The sequence below is a fragment of the Coturnix japonica genome, chromosome 3 (genome assembly GCF_054131305.1).
Source record: "Coturnix japonica strain WE chromosome 3, WE-NBRP24, whole genome shotgun sequence".
Lineage (NCBI taxonomy): Eukaryota > Metazoa > Chordata > Aves > Galliformes > Phasianidae > Coturnix > Coturnix japonica.
Window position 1 is genome coordinate 15,628,653 of NC_140665.1, and position 18,777 is coordinate 15,647,429.

The 18,777-nt window shown below is 39.2% G+C and overlaps 1 long non-coding RNA gene across 1 annotated transcript in view; it reads right to left on the bottom strand.

Moving 5' to 3' along the window:
* Window positions 1-18,777, bottom strand: part of LOC146761291 (uncharacterized) — a 43,191-nt gene extending 24,414 nt beyond the window's left edge. Inside the window, exons 1-3 of the long non-coding RNA XR_014943804.1 lie at window positions 18,587-18,777; window positions 17,999-18,125; window positions 3,840-3,905 (exon numbers count right to left, since the gene is read on the bottom strand). This is a non-coding gene — a long non-coding RNA (uncharacterized LOC146761291). The remainder of the gene's footprint in view (window positions 1-3,839; window positions 3,906-17,998; window positions 18,126-18,586) is intronic.

Sequence of the window (18,777 nt, forward strand, 5' to 3'; positions counted from 1 at the left end):
GACAAACCTGAAATTCTGTACTACATCACACAGTGAGCTTTGGGAATCATAGGTATATTTGAAGATAGAACTGAGTTCACAGAATCCATGGTTCAGATAATCACTCGATGCTTGCTTCTGCATGTGTCATTTAACTTTCACAAGAAGCTAAACATACCAACATACTTGTCAATCAGTCCTCTGAACAGCAGTGGCAGTTTTCACTTGCTATTCAGCCCAGCACACACATTTATTTTTGGACTGCAACTACCATCAACTCCCACTTGAGTTGTAAACTAACAGTGCCACCTATTGCACGTCTGCTCTGCTGCAGACATAGGATTTGGCTCTGTGTAGGGCCTGCTGGGGTTCAGTGTTAATACAGGTACAGTGCTGTACAGACCAAGTACTTTGCTTCCAAAGCTGGCATAGGCTTTGACGTTTGGTGTCAGTCATGGCCCTGAAGTTGATCTAGGAAAGAAGTTTGCTCACTCCAGTTTTAATCAGTTCCGGTAGTCTTGCATAGTTTCTGGAAGAAACCATTCAATCCCTTTACACTGCTCTCTCCAGCATGTTCTCAACTGCCAGGCTCACCTAGTTAGAGCATCCTCCCCTTACATCATGCAGAGAAATTCACTGTACACTCTTGCCCATTACTGCCATGCACCTTGTTTTTCCAAAACTCCAATAAAAGATTAGAAGGTAAGGGAAATAAAGGAATGCTGAGCTCTTCCAGAATCATCTTCTGCAGTACAGAATGGCTTTGTCCATCATAGTGATGAATGAATAAGGGAACGATCCCTTTCCTGGACTGCAGCAGACTAAGAATGTACTACTGTGTCTGGAGCTGGAGAAAGGCAGATCCAGAAATAACCCCAAACCAAGATTTCTCCCCTATGTACACAGTCAGTGACTTTCTTTAATACTTTCTCTTCTCAGAATCTTTTGTCAGTTACTGTCTCTTGCTTATAATTCAGTTACTCTACTCAGACAATAAGCTCAGTCAATGTTCATTAGCAAGACAACTATTTACTTGATGCTGCATATTTTTAAGTGTTATACCTTGATTGTGCTTGCTCTATGGTTTCACCCCACAATATCACAGGTAGCTTGCATGGACCTCATTTCTTCAAAAGACTATGGATAACCCTGTCTGTTATCCAGCTTCATTATCACCTATTTTATGATCTACAAAACTTGAAAAACAATTTTTGAAGCCTCTTCTGAGCACGACTTTAATTATTCCAGCCCACTGCAGAAAGCCACAGCCTATGATCCAGGCACTTGTTTCTTTCAGGACTAGGCTCTTATGCATATATATATATGATGAATGTAGATGAAAGGAGAAGAAAAGCTATTCACTTACAACATCAATAACGTTGAAAATGCATCCACTGTCTTACATGGAGAAGTCAATTTTCAGTCAAATATACTGAAATTGAACATTAGTTTGAATTAATTATAAAATTGTTTGTATTTAGCAGCTAAAATAATTTGACATAAATGATATTACAGAAAAATTCATTTTGATTGCCTTTGTAGTGGCAGATAATTCCTGACTAACGTAAGTGAGAGAAGCAAGGGCTGTAGTGCACTGGAAAAGGGATCTGGAGGGACCAGTAGCTACTGAGGAACAGGAAATCAGAATACCATTTCTATTTCCCTCTTTCCCTGGAGAAGAGCAGTAACTGTACATTAGTGACCCTGCACTTGTTAGTACTGAATTTAAAAAACAACAAAACAGGCTGGATGGGTACATGATGAAATTGTACAGTGCTACAAAGCATCGCATACATTCCTTGGGATCTTAAAATAATCTCCCAGGGGAACAGTGCAGTTCTTCTGTGGAACTGGAGACTGCATGAATGCCAAATAAAGTTTTCATGTACTGACTATTCCACTACTCTGCCAGTTTGCTTCCACTTTGTCTTTTCCTTGGCCTGACTGAACCAGTCATTGTCCTTTGGAGGTGCTACATACAGAACAATTCCAATAGCTTTTACCTGTGGAGTTTCCCCCACTAGAAGACATTGTGCAGAGGCCCTTCTTCTGCTTTTAACGTGCACAAAACAATCTTGTCACCACTATCTTCAATATGAGCTTTTTATGCATTTAGATTTAATTCTGTAGTGTATTTTTCCTTGTGTATCTGAAAAAGTAACCTACGTGAAGCATAGGAAACACTGGAAGAAGTACTTCCTGGCTGTTAATCACATACATTGAATCAAACCTCTCCTATTCCTGGTAAGACATTCCTGCACTAGGACTGCAGCTGTAGTGGCTTAAGGAGTTAAAAAATCCACATTATATCATAAAAACATACAGCATTAAATAGTCTTGCTGTTCAGAAGGAATAGATCTGCTATGACTCACGAGCTGGCAGAAAATTTATCAGAAGGTTAATTTTTGAAGGGAAAGCCAGACCTTTAAAATCTTTCATAGACTTTTTTTTGACAGAAACGTCAGTTTCTGAATAAACACCGGATGCCTGAAACATGGTAAATAGTGGACCAAAATGGATACACAAGAGGAAATAATACCACTCAGATTCAAATATATGAAAGATCAGAGAGAAATGATTTAGAAGCACTTTGATGACAATTTGCAGTTGAAGTATATTGTTTAGGGATTAAAAGCTTCTATCAAACCTCAACCTCACTTGTGAAGATAGTCCTAATTTTCTTACCATCCAAGCACTGATTTAAATCACTATATTGCCTTTCACATTTTCTATGGAGTTATTTTTTAAACTTAAAAAAAAAGAATTAATCATCTCTCCACCAACAAAAAACATTAAGAAACTCGCTCAGACAAGCTTAGCACAGTTACATATTAACCAGAATCCTTTTCTTTTTAATTTCTTTCTTTCTTTCTTTGGTCATAGAAACAGAAGCAGGAATAAAAGACAGAATATCTTTTGTTCATAAAAAATAATGTTCTGAACTTTGAATGTCATCTTGCCTACAGTATTCATCCAAAGTTGAGGAGTCTGATGGAAATTTGTTGTTTCCACTGGTTTCAATCATCTCTGAACTGGATCTTGAGTACACTTCAAAGCAAAGTAAACTGAAAATATAGGCAGAAGGCAGTAAGCAAAATGCTAAGTGTGTTAATCTATTTCTACTTTGATTATCTATATTTGGGGCTTGTGGCAAAGCACATGGAACAGTTTCATGGTTCATAAACTTGTTTTAGACTTAAAAAATCCAATTGTTAGAGCCTAGGGTTGCATTCCCCATCTAAGGCTGTTATCTCCGGGGGACTGGGTAGTTCAGCTGGTTGAATCCAAGGTCAGTTCTTTAACTGATAAGACCTCCTTTAAAGAAAGCGCCTCCTTTCCTTGGTAATTGATTTTAAGCTGAGGCTTTGCTGCCAGCTCCCGCTTCTGTGCTCATACAGTTGCACATCTGCACCCAGGCTCACATCTCTGTGAACTGGGCACTGCCTGGGCTTCTGGGCTCAGACTCAGATTTGTCTCATCCCTGCCGATGATCACTGGTCTCTGGCCCTAACTCATGGTCACCGCTCTTGCCTGCTTTACTCTCATGCTCCACTCTTGGCTTCTTTTCTTGCAGAGCAGCCAGCCCATGCTGTTGAGCCTTGCCAGAGTATCCATTCACTTCAGTTTGACAATGGTTAATACCTTGATATTCCCATTTTTATGGGAAAATAATGCTTTGAGCACATAAATTAATAAAAGTTAGAAGAGAAACTCCAAAGAACATGTCATCTATTAAGCAACTATTGTTTCTGCAGGAAGGCCTATGACAGGACAGATTTTCATTGCTGACTTTCATTTCTCTTCAGATGTTCAAAGGCAATACCCCTCCCCTTTCCGCCCCTTATTCATTTCTAAGTACCTCTCAAATGTGTCATACAGGAACTTGTGTACATCAGCAAAATGAGTAGAACTGATAACAGTAAATCTGCAAGGAAACAGATCAAAAGGAAAAGATTAGCATTTTCAGCATGCCTCTCATTTCAACATCTGCATACAGTGTTTTAGTAGAGCAAATAGTTGCAGTCAGTTTGTTTTGACTATCAGCCCCACATTGCTCATGTGAGAATGTGAACTAAGAAACTTGTTATTATTTGTCTTCACTTAATAACAATGGAAATCAGATAGCATGGGGTGAAAGGGGATGAATTGAGCTTTTCCTTTCCAGGATAGAAGCAGCTGAAACTCCCTACTTCTTACAAAGCGTTCTTTGACATTTTTCAGAAAACGAAGGGCTGAGCACGTTGTTATTGAGCAAATGTATTTTTACACTGATCCAAAAAGCATGCAGTTTGTACAGGAAATGGTTTAAGAAATGATGAATTTCTGAAGGATACATCAAGTGTTTGTATGTTAATAACAAACAGAATATATAGGTTTCTTGGGATGTAAATGTAGTTACTCTGTACTGAGGCTTTTTCAGCGAGTTTCTTGTGAGGGTATTTTGAGATTAATCAAAGTTAAACTGGGATGCTGCCCACAGATGATCACACTACTTGCTTAAAGAATATATTGTCCACCTACTTTGAAAATTCTTAGTGACTTCATCATTGCTAGTTAACTAAACTAACTCTTAAATGAATATTTTATTTAAATACAATGGCAGTGAAACCCTCTGGAGTGCATCATTTTTCTATGCATTTTTACAAAGAGCTTTTAATCTGTGATCCTCAGACCATTTGCAGCCAGGGAAACAAATACACCTAGAGTTGGGGCCAATTGCACTGAGTGGCAGAGAAGGGTCCTGAACCCATTCTTCTCATACCAACAGGGGCTTGATCCCCTGCTCCACACTTCAGGCAATGCAGGCTCAAAGTGAGAATCTGTTCAACACATCTCACAGTGGAAATGGGGTAAATTTATCAGTTCTCTTTTTTTAGCTTATATACTATTGTTTTAAAATAGGTTCTATTGTGTGATCTGCCACTCAAATCTGACTAAACTATATAGTGATGTTCACATATTCTTAGTAACATCTATTTTACACCTGGAACACGCCTCACAAGTAGTCTGCAGATGTTTTTCAGTTCAGATTCTACTGCATGAGCATCCAACATTTTGGCTTGCCTGGGCCATGCTGGGCAAGGAGGAGCTGCCTAGGGCTGCAGCTACAAAGGTTGCTCTGAGAGTAATGCTACAATCAATACAAAGAACACAATAACACATTTAATAGAGCAAATTCCCAGCTACAAAACACTTTTTTTCAACAGTTACCACCATTAGGTATGTATTTTCACCAGTAATGAACAAGAGCCTGCATGCTGTGCTCCTAACAAACTGCACTAGCAGAGATAATTGCCGTCACTGTTACCACTGTTGAAATACACAACCCACTGCATCACTGTGCTCACATCCACTGTTTGGTGTTCTCAAACACTCAGCAAGCTTTGGTGAATGCCTGTGAGTGTCATTTTTTCCACATAGAGGAATTTAATTCCAACCCTTTGCTCCATATGCTCTTCCATGACAGATGCCATTGTGTCAGACAGGAACAAAATGGAACGGAGTATTGGTGGGAAGGTTCATGCTCTACTGCCACCCCTCAGACATCTGCCTCTAATGTTGTGGGACAATAAAATAAAATAGGAGGGATTACCTTTGGAGCAGCTTTGATAAAGTATACAATATAGTTAATATATTTGAATAATAAAACTTATTTTTTAATATTGTTTACTGAAACAAATCTAAAAAGAGCAACAAAAACATAAAACCAATGGGATATTTAACTATTTTTGCAACACTAATGCATCATTCAGGTTCAGTGTCAGTGGTTGCAATTCTTGATGAGGTCTCAGGTGTTCTGCAGAGACTTTTGATGAGATTTTGCTATTCCTATGCTTCCCCCTTGTAAACAGTTGTTCATAAATGTATGCTCTGCCAGGAAGCAATGATGTGAATATAGTGCAACTGCAGAGTGAGAGATATTTCTCTCTGGATAGACAGGGCTTATAAAGATCTGGTGAAAAGACGTGGTCAAATTTTTGACTGCAACACTATACATTCAATCTAAAATTTCACAAGCAATGTATTTATGTTGACTGTAAATGGAGTTACAAATAAATTGAAAAGCTGATATTTTGTTTTTTTTTCTTGTGATCTTGAAATCAGTTCTCAAATTTCTTATCAAAATGGAAAGCACAGCTGCATATTTTTTGCTGTTCACCGGATTGTGTTCAGGCAGTATAATAAAACACCTAAAATTATTTGCCATGACCTGAGTTAGTACTTCAAAGTGCCGTCCCAGTGCCCTGGTTTCAGCTCAGATAGGGTTAATGGCACACTGCTGCTTGGTTACCAGTCAGAGCCACTGTATGATGGTGGTAGTGGGCAGGGGGTTGCCACAGTGCAAGCTGTGCCAGGCTGCATATGGCCCTTGGGCTATGGGTTGAGCATGCCTGCCCTACTGCATTCCTCAGTAGTTTTTTAGCTCTTCTTGCCCCTTTTGTCCTTGAGTAGCATTAAAGAGTCAAATGTGATTTCCAAAGACATGGCAAAAAAAAGAAGAATCCAAGTTCTCGCATGAAAACATTTCTAATGCTCAGCCTCTTTAGACCTGGCAAAGAGCCTAATTTCCATTGCCTTTTAATAAGATGCAGGATGCAAAGTGCTCAGTATTCAGTGAGCTTTTCAAAAACTGCTCACCCATAAGAGCTTCCTGGTTGTTCACCCACTCTTAGGACAGAGAATGGGAGTGGAAGTTGAAGGTCTGCCTATTACTGCTACCTTTCTGCTTCTGTCAAGGGAAAAGAAATAGATTTACTTCATACAATACTTCCGTGCATATTGTGCAAGAAGCCGGTGGTGGAGAGTGAAGGTGCATTTTCAGTCCTTATAAGAATGCACAATAATCCAAGTCTCAATCATTCCCAATGGCTTGCATAATTTCAAAATTGCTTTTATTTGTGTTTTTTTTTTTTCCCCTCAATTTATTGTAATAAAGTAATGCACTAAGAAGTGATGTTTTGACAAGAAAATCAAAGATAACACTATAAAACTGTTCTTTATAAACTTATCAGCAAAATCTAAATTCATTTTACTAGGAAACATGAGCTTTTGCCTGGTAATTAACTGAGATGATTCCAGAAAGAAAACTCATTTTTCATGTGGCATAAAGGCATGCGTTGTTTCCCATTAAAAAGTTGAGAAAGCACGTGAGTGTTCTGCTAGATCTCAACCAACATGGACTTTTAATACCAAGGCCTGCAAGAAGTAATTTTATTTCTTATCTTTATGTGCAGCTGTATTTTCTCCAGGGCAGAGAAAATAGGGTGGCAGAAGCTGAGAGTCGTGAAATCTAGACATATCCCATTGTGCCATATTCAATTTATCTTCCTTGTTTTAAAAAAATAAGAGAAAATGTTGCTAAAGATGCAAACAGATAATTTGTTTAGTGTGTTATTAGCTTTATTTATAATTGGGAGAATCATTTATAATGTGTACAAAGTCGCAAGGTGAAACAACTTCATTTCTTCTGTAGAGGCAGCAGACTTTACTAAACATACATTGTGTGCAAAACAGAAGATAATGGAAAATTAAAGGATATTTATATATTGGATATTTTGAAACAGATTCATGACTGAGCGAGAAAAAGCCAGTCATTCCTCTCGCTGATATAGACATGTCTCAAGTGCATCTTGAAGATAGCAGAGTTATGGTGGAGATGACATCCAGAGGAAGTAGAAGTACTCAAAACTACAGTTGTGCTAAAGGGAAAGCAGGTACGCCACTCATGTATAAACCCATACCACTCAAGAAACTTTAGTCAAGATGAAAATAGCCATTTCACCTTTTGTGAAACAGAACATTTTTCCACCCTGTCTTACAGCAACAGAAGGGTTGACTTGCTGCTAAGAAATGTCAGGGGCAGTTACTTCCCTGATATCATGAAAAAAAAAACTGATAAAACCTCAGAAAGTACAACAAAACTGCTCTAAACATTGCAGCTCAGTGCAGCAACAGAGGGCAGCAGAACTGGAAAGGAAACTAAGCTCAGCCTGGAAACTTAACGTTATTACCAAGGTGCCAATATTCTAAGAGAAGCAAAAATCTACTTAGCAGGAGGTGCTATCTTAATTTTTATGTCGTATAATCCACTGCTGACAAACCGTTAATTGACTGAGCACAGCAACCACCAACACAGCAAGTGCTGAAGAAGACATGGGTTGTCTAGCTGGAATCATTCCTGATCTGTCATCACATTTTCACAGGATAAGTACACAACTGGTTTATCACAGAAATGGAAATCACACCTGCCCCAAGCTGTCATTAGCATGCTACAATGCCAAGTAGCTGGGAGAGAGGTAGATGTGAGCAGAATTTGCATCAACAGTAGGCATTTGCTTTCCCTTCATAAATCAACAGCCCACATTCTGCTGCTGCCAGTGGACTAACAGTGTAAGGAATTATAAAAAGGATAGGGCAGCAAATTATTGCTCTCTGCTTCTTACAGTACTAAGAGGCAACCCATTGGTTGTGAAGCCACAGGTCTTAAATAAATAAACAATTTTTGCAAAATGAAACATGACCAGACTTCTCTGCTACAGGACCTAAGAGCTATGAACAGGTTCAAAGAGGAGATAAACAAATACACAGAAGTCCATTACTGATGATTAAATTAAACAAAAAACAAGACAAAAAGCTTCTCTTCCAGAAATGTTTTGAAGTATTAAGTACCAGGTATTTCCAAGATTGAGAAGATTGCATACGCAGTCTGAGCTGTACTCCTTCCCTAAGAATTTGTATGTGACTGTTTCCTCAGGCCCCAGGAAAGCTCAGAAGTCCAACATTTCTAACTTCTAACAGATTTTATTTTAACAAAAAGCCATTGCATTTCTTCAGAATGAAAGTAAGTTGACAGTTAAAGCTGTGAAATCAGCATGGAAACATTATCAAGCATGCCAGATTTGCTATGCTACCCTGCAGAAAAATACAGTGATTCTAATTAGAATCCAGCCATAAGAAGCCGGGTTAATCCAATTCAGTGAGTGCTGAAACTGAAACTTTCAAAAGCTTTAACTTAATCTGGCCAAGGTATAGCAGTACGTATACATTTATTATCTGATTTCTCCAAGGTTCTGCTTGCCATTCATGAAAACTCAATACTTTGTAAACAAGTATTAAATCAAAACATTATACACTCTGGTCAAGCGTACATACAAAAAGCTCTGGCTATAGATTGGTCTCTCAACAGACAGCAGTTTCCATTCATCTTCAGGTTGAAATTAAGTAGGTTCTTCCAGAAGATTAGCTTAGCAGCGAGTAATCTGTTTCTCTAAACAGCCTGTTCTGAAGTACAGAAGCAAATCCTACTTCTGTAATCCTATTGGTTCCATTGGCAGACAGGAGTTTGTGACAAGCATATATCCTGTTATAACAAAACATCGTACAGCATGTACCATCTGAGAAGTACTATTTTCTTTCCTTGCTTAGGCCAATTAAAGATTAATTTTTTTAATGAGGAAAATACAGAATTGCCCATTTCTAGAATTTTTCAGAGAAAGACTACACATTTCTCATTGTTAGTAAAATCCCAGAAGAATATAACCTTAACTTTTAAGAATAGTACTGATGTTTGCCCTCAGCACTTTCTTTCCAGCCCTAGTCTACATGTTTTCCCACTTCATGTATCAGGGAGAAGCAAAAGCAGGGCTGGCCCATAAGTAAAAAGCCAAGCCAGGATTGCAGGGTGATTCCACTGTGGACCAGTCATAGTGTCATAGTATCATAGTCTCGTGCAGGTTGGAAGGGACCTTAGAGATCATCGAGTCTGACCCCCCGGGATTCGGGCCTTCCTGTGTAGCCGAGCGGCACTTCTACCACTTGCGCCACAGGGGGGATTCGAACCCAGGGCCTCCGGTGTTGCAACGCGGCATTGCTACCACTTGCGCCACCGGGGCACACATGTCCCACTAACCCGGACATTTTTCTACAGAATCTGAACAGGGAAGGCAGTACAAGGCGCAGATAACAAGATCCATCAACAGCCCCAGGCACAGCAAGGTATTGAACCAGGTACCATAGCCATCCAGACAGAAAATAGTGCTGTTATATATGCATCAAGCATGCCTGTAAGACATAGCTGAAAACCAACAATCCTGCAATAAAGATCAAACCAGAGCTCATTACATACATGGGATCCATTTGCCAGTGGGGAGAAATATCATGATATTATAGCATAGATTGGCTCAGACTGGAAGGGACCATGAACAACAGCCAGTTCAACCTCCCTGCCATAGGCAGCGTTGCCACCCAGTGAATCAGGCTGCCCAGAATTCCATCCAACCTGTCTTTGAATGCCTCCAGGATGGGGCATCCACAACTGTTCTGGACAACCTGTTCCAGTGCCTCACCACCCTCTGAGTAAAAAATTTCCAAATAACATCTAACCTCATTTAAAATCATTCTCTCTTGTCCTATAACTATCTGCCCATGTAAAGAGATGGTCTCCCTCCTGATTATTAGCTCCTTTCAAATACTGGAAGGTCGCAATGAGGTCTCCTCAGAGACTTCTCCAGGCTGAGCAACCCCAGCTCCATCTCCTTTAGCCTTTCTATGTAGAATACATGCTCCAGCCCTCTGATCTCTTTGTAGCCCTTCACTGAACCTGCTCTCATGGCTCCACACCTTCCTTGTGCTTACATCTATATATCTCTGACTGAGATAGTAGCAAAATGCCTGTCTGTCAGGTTTTAGCTATAAATCAAGAAGTTGTATTAGGAGACCATCATTATCTTACACTTTCCCTCTTCAGCTTTTCATTTTTTGTGGAGAAGTTCACAGAAAATAATAGAACAAAATGTAAAACACCAGCTTACAAAATTTCCATCATTTGTGCTACAGAAGCACTTGAATCAGGAACTGTTCTGCTGGGTGAGGCACAGAAATACAAATTCTACCCTTTCACTGTGTTTTGAGCAGTGAGACAGTTGCATTCCCACTGGATAAGAGAGTTGTGACATAAACTGTTTAGGGTCAAGCCTGCCAAATGGTATATTTGTTTCAGGAGTGACCAGCGTTACAGGACTGGAATGAAGTACTTTGATATAAAGTCCTGTTGGTGAGAGAGGGTCTGAAGCCAAAGAGGGCTTGCTTTGGCAGCCGCTGCTTTGCAGTTCTTTACTTTGCTTACTGCCTTATTTATCTGTTCTTAAGAGTATGCCAAAAGCAGTTCATTGTAGGGTCAGGTCAGGATCCCTGAAAATCAGTCTTCAGTAACATTGATATAATATACTGTGTGCCACTCACAGGGCAAGATAGTTTTTATTTCTTAATCAGCTGGTATGGATGGAAAACGAGAAGATATTTGGAGATATGTAAACCTTTGCAAGTGCACAGAAAGCATTCAGGAAGTCTGGTTTAAAATCATATGGATGAAGATGAAAGAATAAAATGCTTTCCAGGAAGACATTGCCTCACAGAAAGCTGGAAAGTAGGAATATTTTCGAAATCAACAGTGAAGGTGGAATGAGTCATTTAAGACAATGTACCTATACCTTTAAACGTCCTTTGGATTCTACTTTTGTAACGCGCTTCTTTTCTACTTGTGGAGCTGAGCAGCTCTTAATTGGCAAATGAGGCTCTGAGCACTTACCAACTTTAACATCCATATTCCTTACAAAGCATGCTATTTCCAGATATCTGCTAATGCAGCCTTTGGCAAGAGTGGCTCTGGAAGAAAGATTAAAATAAGCCCTGTCATTAGCCCACACTTCAGACAAGTGCATACCTCCTTTACTTATTCTTCTTTCTGTCAAAAGCAAAATATTAACCTGGCTTTGTCTGCTTGATACCCTTGTATTCTAGGACTAGATCTCACAGATGTTCTGCACGGGATACCCTCACAGAAAAATCAATTTCCTTTATATTGGTCACCTTCACTGTCAAATGACATGTCTGAAAGTTGCAATAGGCTCAAATATTTATGGGCACATTGGATGTTGCTTTTAATCATGGTATGATAATTAGTCACTGATCGTATATTTGAAGATTTTTGTGTCCTTGGCAAATAAAAGAGTAGGACTTCAGCTTCCTGGAAGCTTGATTATAGTCTTTCTCTCTCCAAACATTTGCATATAAATAGACATTTGCTTTCATAAATCCCAGTAACAAAATACAATTTCTCAATCTAATAATTCTTAGTCTAATCCAGCAGTAACTCTTCAAGCAGAACTTCTACTAACAGTCTTTATTCTAAATAGGGACTTCTACAGCGGACAGCTCACTGTCTCAGGTAAACGAGAGGTAGTTGTAACATTCAGATGACAAATTGACTAGCAGAGACTTTCACCAGCGGCAGCATATAGCTCTCCGGCAAGCGTCACATTCAAGCAGCTGCAGTGTGAGCTCCAGAGTTGCTCTGTGCTGAATGGAAACTTACCCTGAAAGCAGTTATCTGGGTGGACCACATTCTCTGGCACCCAGAAAAGCATTTAGTCACCACCAGTAGAGTCACATTCATAAATACATCCTTGCAGAGGCCCACTGATCTATAATCTGCCTCTGAGCAGCAGAGAGAAATATTTTTATGGCCACATAAATTATAATGAAACATAAGCAACCTTGTCATTCCACTTTGCAGCAGTTCTGAAGAGGTGATCCAGCCCATCTATCACAATAAAATCCCCTTGCTTTGGTAGGCTCTTCATTCATCTGTGCTTTGTTTATTAGAAAGACATTGTCGGAACCAGTGATTTTGAACTCAGCCTGCTTTACATTTCAATACAGAAAACTTTTTTTCATCAAATCCAGATTTCACACAAGAAACCTCTCCAGAATCAATGGAGTGATTTTATGACTGTGACTGAAAGCATCTGATCTTGTTCCCAATACTCCAGAAACAATTTGAGGTCATTTTCTAAAAGATAAATGACTCAAAATGCCTATTGGACACTAGTGATACAAGATGAATGGTGAGATAAACTCAGATAATATTGCAATGTAATTCTTCTTTCAAGTGACTTATTTTAACTTAGAAAGAAGGTAGAATTACCAGGAGAATAACACCGGCAAAGCTATGGCTATGAATATTGAGGGTTACGCAGATACATTTCTCACATTCTTTCTTCACTTCAGTAAGTTTCTCTGCATGGGCAGTTTTTCTAGTGCCTCACATTGTCTTTGCTGTCATTTACATTCTCTGAAGGTTTACTGGGGAGTGCAGTGGGGGGGTGACAGCATTACTTGTCCGTTTTCCTTCATCTATATAGCGCACAAGTCAGTGGGAGGGAGAGGAGGGAAATACGCCCAGAGATGCAAGCATTTGCCAGCCAAATAAAAGGTCCAGTATAAGTGTTTGATACTTATTTTATCATATTGAAGAAGAGATTAATATTACTTTCCTAAAATTTGGAAATGATTAGAGAACTTCTGGAATAAAATATTGGCACACATATAAGCCTACCTACCAAATAACCATGCAGCTGGGGGGTAGATCATTTTTCATTGCATTTCAATGAAGACATATTTTCTTACTGTGAGAGACTGATTACGTCTTAAAAGGTAGTGTGGATATAGCAGCACTTTAGAAAATATTTATCAGTTTTCTCCTATTTACCCTGTTTTTTCCTGTTTCCATTAGAAATTACTTATCTCTAGCTCTGAATTCACATTAATATTTACAGATTGTCACAAAAGTCGAAATTGGTGGCCATTTGCCTTTAGAACTGTGTGCAATAATATCTGCATTTTTGCTCTGCTGCAACTCTCATCCTCATCCAAAAACTGACTGCAAGCAAGAACTCAGCTTTTCATTTCCCAAACACACCACCTTGTCAGGTGAGTTTTATTCTTTTTGCTCAGAGATTTGAAGGTATTGTGACCTTTAAAAAAGCATCATAAATGTTTATGGCACATGGAAGATATGCCACTGTGGAATATCTGTAAGCTTAGCCTAAGCTTAGGTCTGTGCCTTTGGGCAGCCTGCTTCAATACTTCATTTCTGCAGCATTCAGGGCAGGTTTAAAATGAGTATGATGTACTGCAAAGAGGGCTGCCTACTATTAGCGAGACCATCACTGGAATAGAATAAGTACTTCCAGTGCTTGGAGTACCCAGTGTAGCTTTAGAATACTCAATTCTTGTGTGGTCCCTGCTTAAGTCAATGGATGATGTCCATATCTATCTGACTTTAACACAGTTTGATTCATTCTTTTAACACAACACTTAGCCACCATAAAGGAACAGAAGAAGGGCTATATTTGAAATAAGAAGTCACTGATGGTAAAAAGCTATATCCAACAAATATTGCCAGATGAAGGCCTGAATTTTGGATTCCTGGATTGTGTAAAGAAGAACAGCTTTTTTGCCTTTCCTATAATTATTTCTGATTTAATTCAGTAGTACAATCACAATAATTCCACATCAGTAACTGTTTATGGGGGCTGCTCTGAAAGCACTGGCTCCTATTTTATTGCACTGGGCCATGATGTCAGAGGTGGATGTTGGTGGTATGGCAGCAGAGGTCGAACCTTTCTGACAGTATTCAATTAAACTGTGTTGCTGAGTGACAGATGGCAGCAAAGGGGCAGTCTGACACAAGAGTGTCTGACATGGAAATGCTTATAGAGTAAAGGTGTGTCATTGAATTCCTCTATGAAGAAAAATTTGCTCTCACTGACACTTGCTGAGCATTTGTGGAAGCCAAGCAGTGGATGTTAGCACAGTGAGGTGGTATTTGGTGCGTTTCAGCAGTGGTGACAGTGACATGAAAGACAAAACATGCTCCCAATAGCCATGCAGTTTTTTATGAGCACAGTATGCAGGCTCTTGTACAGTGCTGATGAAAATGCATAACTAATGGTGGTGACTGTATTGAAAAATAGCTATGTAGCTGAGAATTTGCTCTATGAAATAGCATTACTGTGCTCTTTGTATTGATTGTAGTTTCCATATAAATAAATAGGAGGCATTACTTTTGGAGAAAAAGATGTACAATTTAAGCATGTTTCAGATCTTGTTCTATGTAGACCTGTGACATTCTGACAACTGCTAGAAGGGAATACTGACTGTGGTCAAACAGCAACATGTATGAGAATGGACATAGATGTTTGCACTAGCTGTACTGTCCGATGAGCCTTGCTAGCTTGAGCTTGCATCACAACCTAATAAAAGCATAATAATTCCTTTTCATCTTGCTCACTCAGCCACATATATCAGCCTTTGGAGCTGTCAGATCTAAAAGGAGAACTGTTCTTCTGCCTTGGAGATTTTTGATTGCTGAAGAACAACATATTGCAAGAAACAGTTCCTTATTCAGCAGAATTCAGTTTTAGAAGAATAAAAAAGAAAGAAAAAGAAGCCAGGCAATAAAAAATCACACTTCTTATCAGATCTGCCTTGATCTGATGCACACAAACTTGAAAGCTTTCTCTCCTGTCTCTTGCAACTTCTTTTAAATTCTGAAAGTCCTTGACAAGCAGATAAAGAACAGATGCATATTAGAGGTGGGAGATGATCTTGTAGGAGGTCTGAGCTTGAGTTATGCAAAGATAAGGATGTGGAGGCATAAATGCATAGTGGAGTGCTATGTGGGTAGAGCAATACCCCAGTATGCAACTCTTTGTAGAACTGGATATTACATAAGGCTTGTAAAGGACTTCCTGTCTATCCATTTTGTACCTTGTTGTATAGATGAAGGTACAAAAAGAGACATTTCACAAGAAACAGGCTGCCCTTCAGTTCTAGATCTCATTCTGTTGGTCCAGTTCCCCCCCTCTGGGCAGTTGTCTTTCCTAAGTCAGCAAGACAGCAGTTTCTCTAGTTCCCACGTAGGCATCATATGCTTGCTAAACCACTTTCTCTCTGGCATCTCTTCTTGATGGGGGCTATGGATGTATCTAGCTAGGGGAGGTATACCAAACGCTATAGTACTCTGGTGCAGTTTCAGTCAAAGACTGAAACAACAAATAAACATGAACAACAAATGAGTGGTCAGGTTTCTTTGTTTGTTTGTATATATATATATATATTTATTTATTTATTTGTAATAAGAGAACATTTTCATTGCTGAATACCTTCAATAACCTGTCTTTGAACCAGAGTGCTTTAAAGTTCAGTTCTTCACACTTATGCAGGACAGCAAGCCTCAAAGTCAGTCCAAAATGTTCTTGGAAGCTACATTTAACTGGAAGCATTATGGTTTCACTATCTTCCCTGGCTTTCTCTAAGGAGGTGCAAAACATGATTTCATGCTCTCATTGTGTACTTACCTTCTGGTGGGAGGCATTAGATAAGGTTCTGTCAGACTTGACTCGCAAAATGAAGAAAATTCTTTATATATGTTTTAATATTTCAGGGAATTTTGTAGTGTGGTTTATGAAGGATAGATGTGGACATTTCTGGTCAAAAAGTCAAACTGATATAAAAGCTTTGAATCATTTTAAATGGATAACAGAAGCGGAGCCCCCGTGAGTTTCCAAGAGTTAGTTAATTGTGGTGACGTGCTATATTTGCTGATCTACCTATTTCAAACTAAAACTTTCTCCATCAACACGATATGCCTTAGGGTTAAGGAATTCCTCTTAAAACATGCATATTTCTGGCTGTGTACTTTTTAATCTCTGTTAAATTAGTTGCCTTAAATTGGGAAAAAAGTTTCAAACTCTTTTACTATTCAGATAGTGAAAAATTTACTGCAGCTATTATTTCATTATGCACGGGGACTGATTATGATAAAACTGGAAGTACCAATTGCTGTTGCTTGTATGATAATAACTTCATATTTCACTGCTTAACAAACATCTTTCAAAAGCAAATCCTAAGAGTTCAGAAACATAGTCATAGAACTTTAATATGGAACAGAAAAAAATTATGTGGATATTAAAATGGGACATATTTTGGGAAAGATGAATGTAATAATAATTTATTGTGCTTTAGGCAGTGTCATGAGCCTATTGTGGCACACATTAGATGAAAGCACATCAACAATTCTAGAATACATTCCTTCGAAAAGACACCCACCTGAGTTAATAATTGGACGGCATTCAATAAAGTAGAACATAAAGCTAACAGAAACAAATTTACAAGGAAAAGTCTTCTACAAGGAGAGTCTGTTATACTGCACACCTAAGACCAAAGAGTTTTAAATTCCCTTCTTCTTTTAGAGGAAAGCCCCTCTAAAACCAGAAGGTTCTAAATCACAGTTCAGTGAACATAAGTAAAAATTATACAGAAGCAAAATATTTGAGAAGCACAAAGCACAAACTTTCTAGTGACCATCAAAAGAAACTCAGAAATTACTGTTGGGGAGGACTGGGAAACTGTTGGTGTTCCTCCTGATTAGATTATGGACTGACTGGTCATGAAAATACCTTCACATATACCTCCTCATATATTTGGAGCTGCTTCATGGAGACTTGTTTTGCCATCTTTTTCATTCTCTTTGAGAACCAACATTGAAGAGCCGATACAATATAATAAAACATTCCTTAGCCCTTCCTTCCACACATCAGTTATTTGTCACATAAGTTTACCTAATTTGGTTCCAGCAGGTGAACTCTTCCACCATTTATAAAACTTCTTTTGGTTTTGGCCAATCATTTCTTCTTTCTTTCTTACCTTCACTTTCCTTTTTCTTTTTTCCTTTTCTTGTCCTTTCCTTTCTCTCAGAGAATCTCTAAAAAACTAGTGTATTTCCCTCAGGCTTCCCTAGTTCTTACTGAGTAGCAATGTAAAGTCCCTTCTTACTACCTCCTCACAAAAGAGCTGTAGCTAAGTATATGTCTTAATCAGTTTCTACTGCTGTATTTTTTTTCTCTTCACTGCATAATTCAGGCCTAAATATTTTGAGGTCTAAATATTGCTAAAATGCCACATTCAATATTCAGTTTACTTATTCGAGTAGAAAGGGGACTGATGAATTATGATGAATGTTTTCTTTTACAAACCACACAAAATAGCCAAATGATTAGGGGAAAACAAAGAAAAAAAGAAAAAAGAAAAAAAAGAAGAAGAAGATAGAGCCCAAGTTCGGTCTCTGTGTATTGCATAGGAAAGAGCAGAAAGTATGTGCCGCATGAGACTTACTTCATTCTCAGCTGGCGTTAGTCCCAGTGGCAGGAAGCTCAAAGCTCAGATAGCCAGGGATCTCAACAACGCTGGGAAGCGATCGACAGAAAATCTTCCTTGGTAATAGCAGGTGCTTTCTGAAAACCTATCGAATAGAGAATGTAAGTCACCAGTGAGTCAATGGGAGATGTGGCCTATCCTTGTGCAGAAACAGATGAGGAAAACTGCTGTTGTTTTACTCCTGCATAGTGTGTGTAGTACTACAGGTGGGCCCATCTCCCTACACAGATAGTTTTGTGGGGACTGTGAAAACCCAAAGCTGCTTCTCCTTCTGATTATGGGCTGTCCTATGTTTCTGTGTTTGAATGCTAATGCTGAGTTCACTCAAGCTTCAACAAATACTAGCCAGACCTACAGTGGGGCTCTAAGGAGTGGTTTGATCAAGAAGGTTTGATTCCTAGGGAGAGGAATAATGTTTAAGAGCCTCATTAGAGGAACAGCTAGAGGTATTAAGTCCTAGCGTTTCCTGAAGCACGGAAAAAACTAAACACACTGACTGACATATGTAAACGTTTTCTCAACGCAGCTAGTTAACTTCTAGAGAACCTCTTAGGGAGTTCCTCACAAGCCAAGACAGTCAGACTTCAGCCAACATTTTAGGAAGCTCCGCAATCCGTATCAGGCAGGAGGGAGACCAAGCATTGAAGCGCCCTCGATCCGGCCGACAACCGCGGCCCTTCGCGCTCCCTCCACAGCCCCGCCCCGCGGCGGCTGTTGGGCGGGGGCCGCCCTCACTT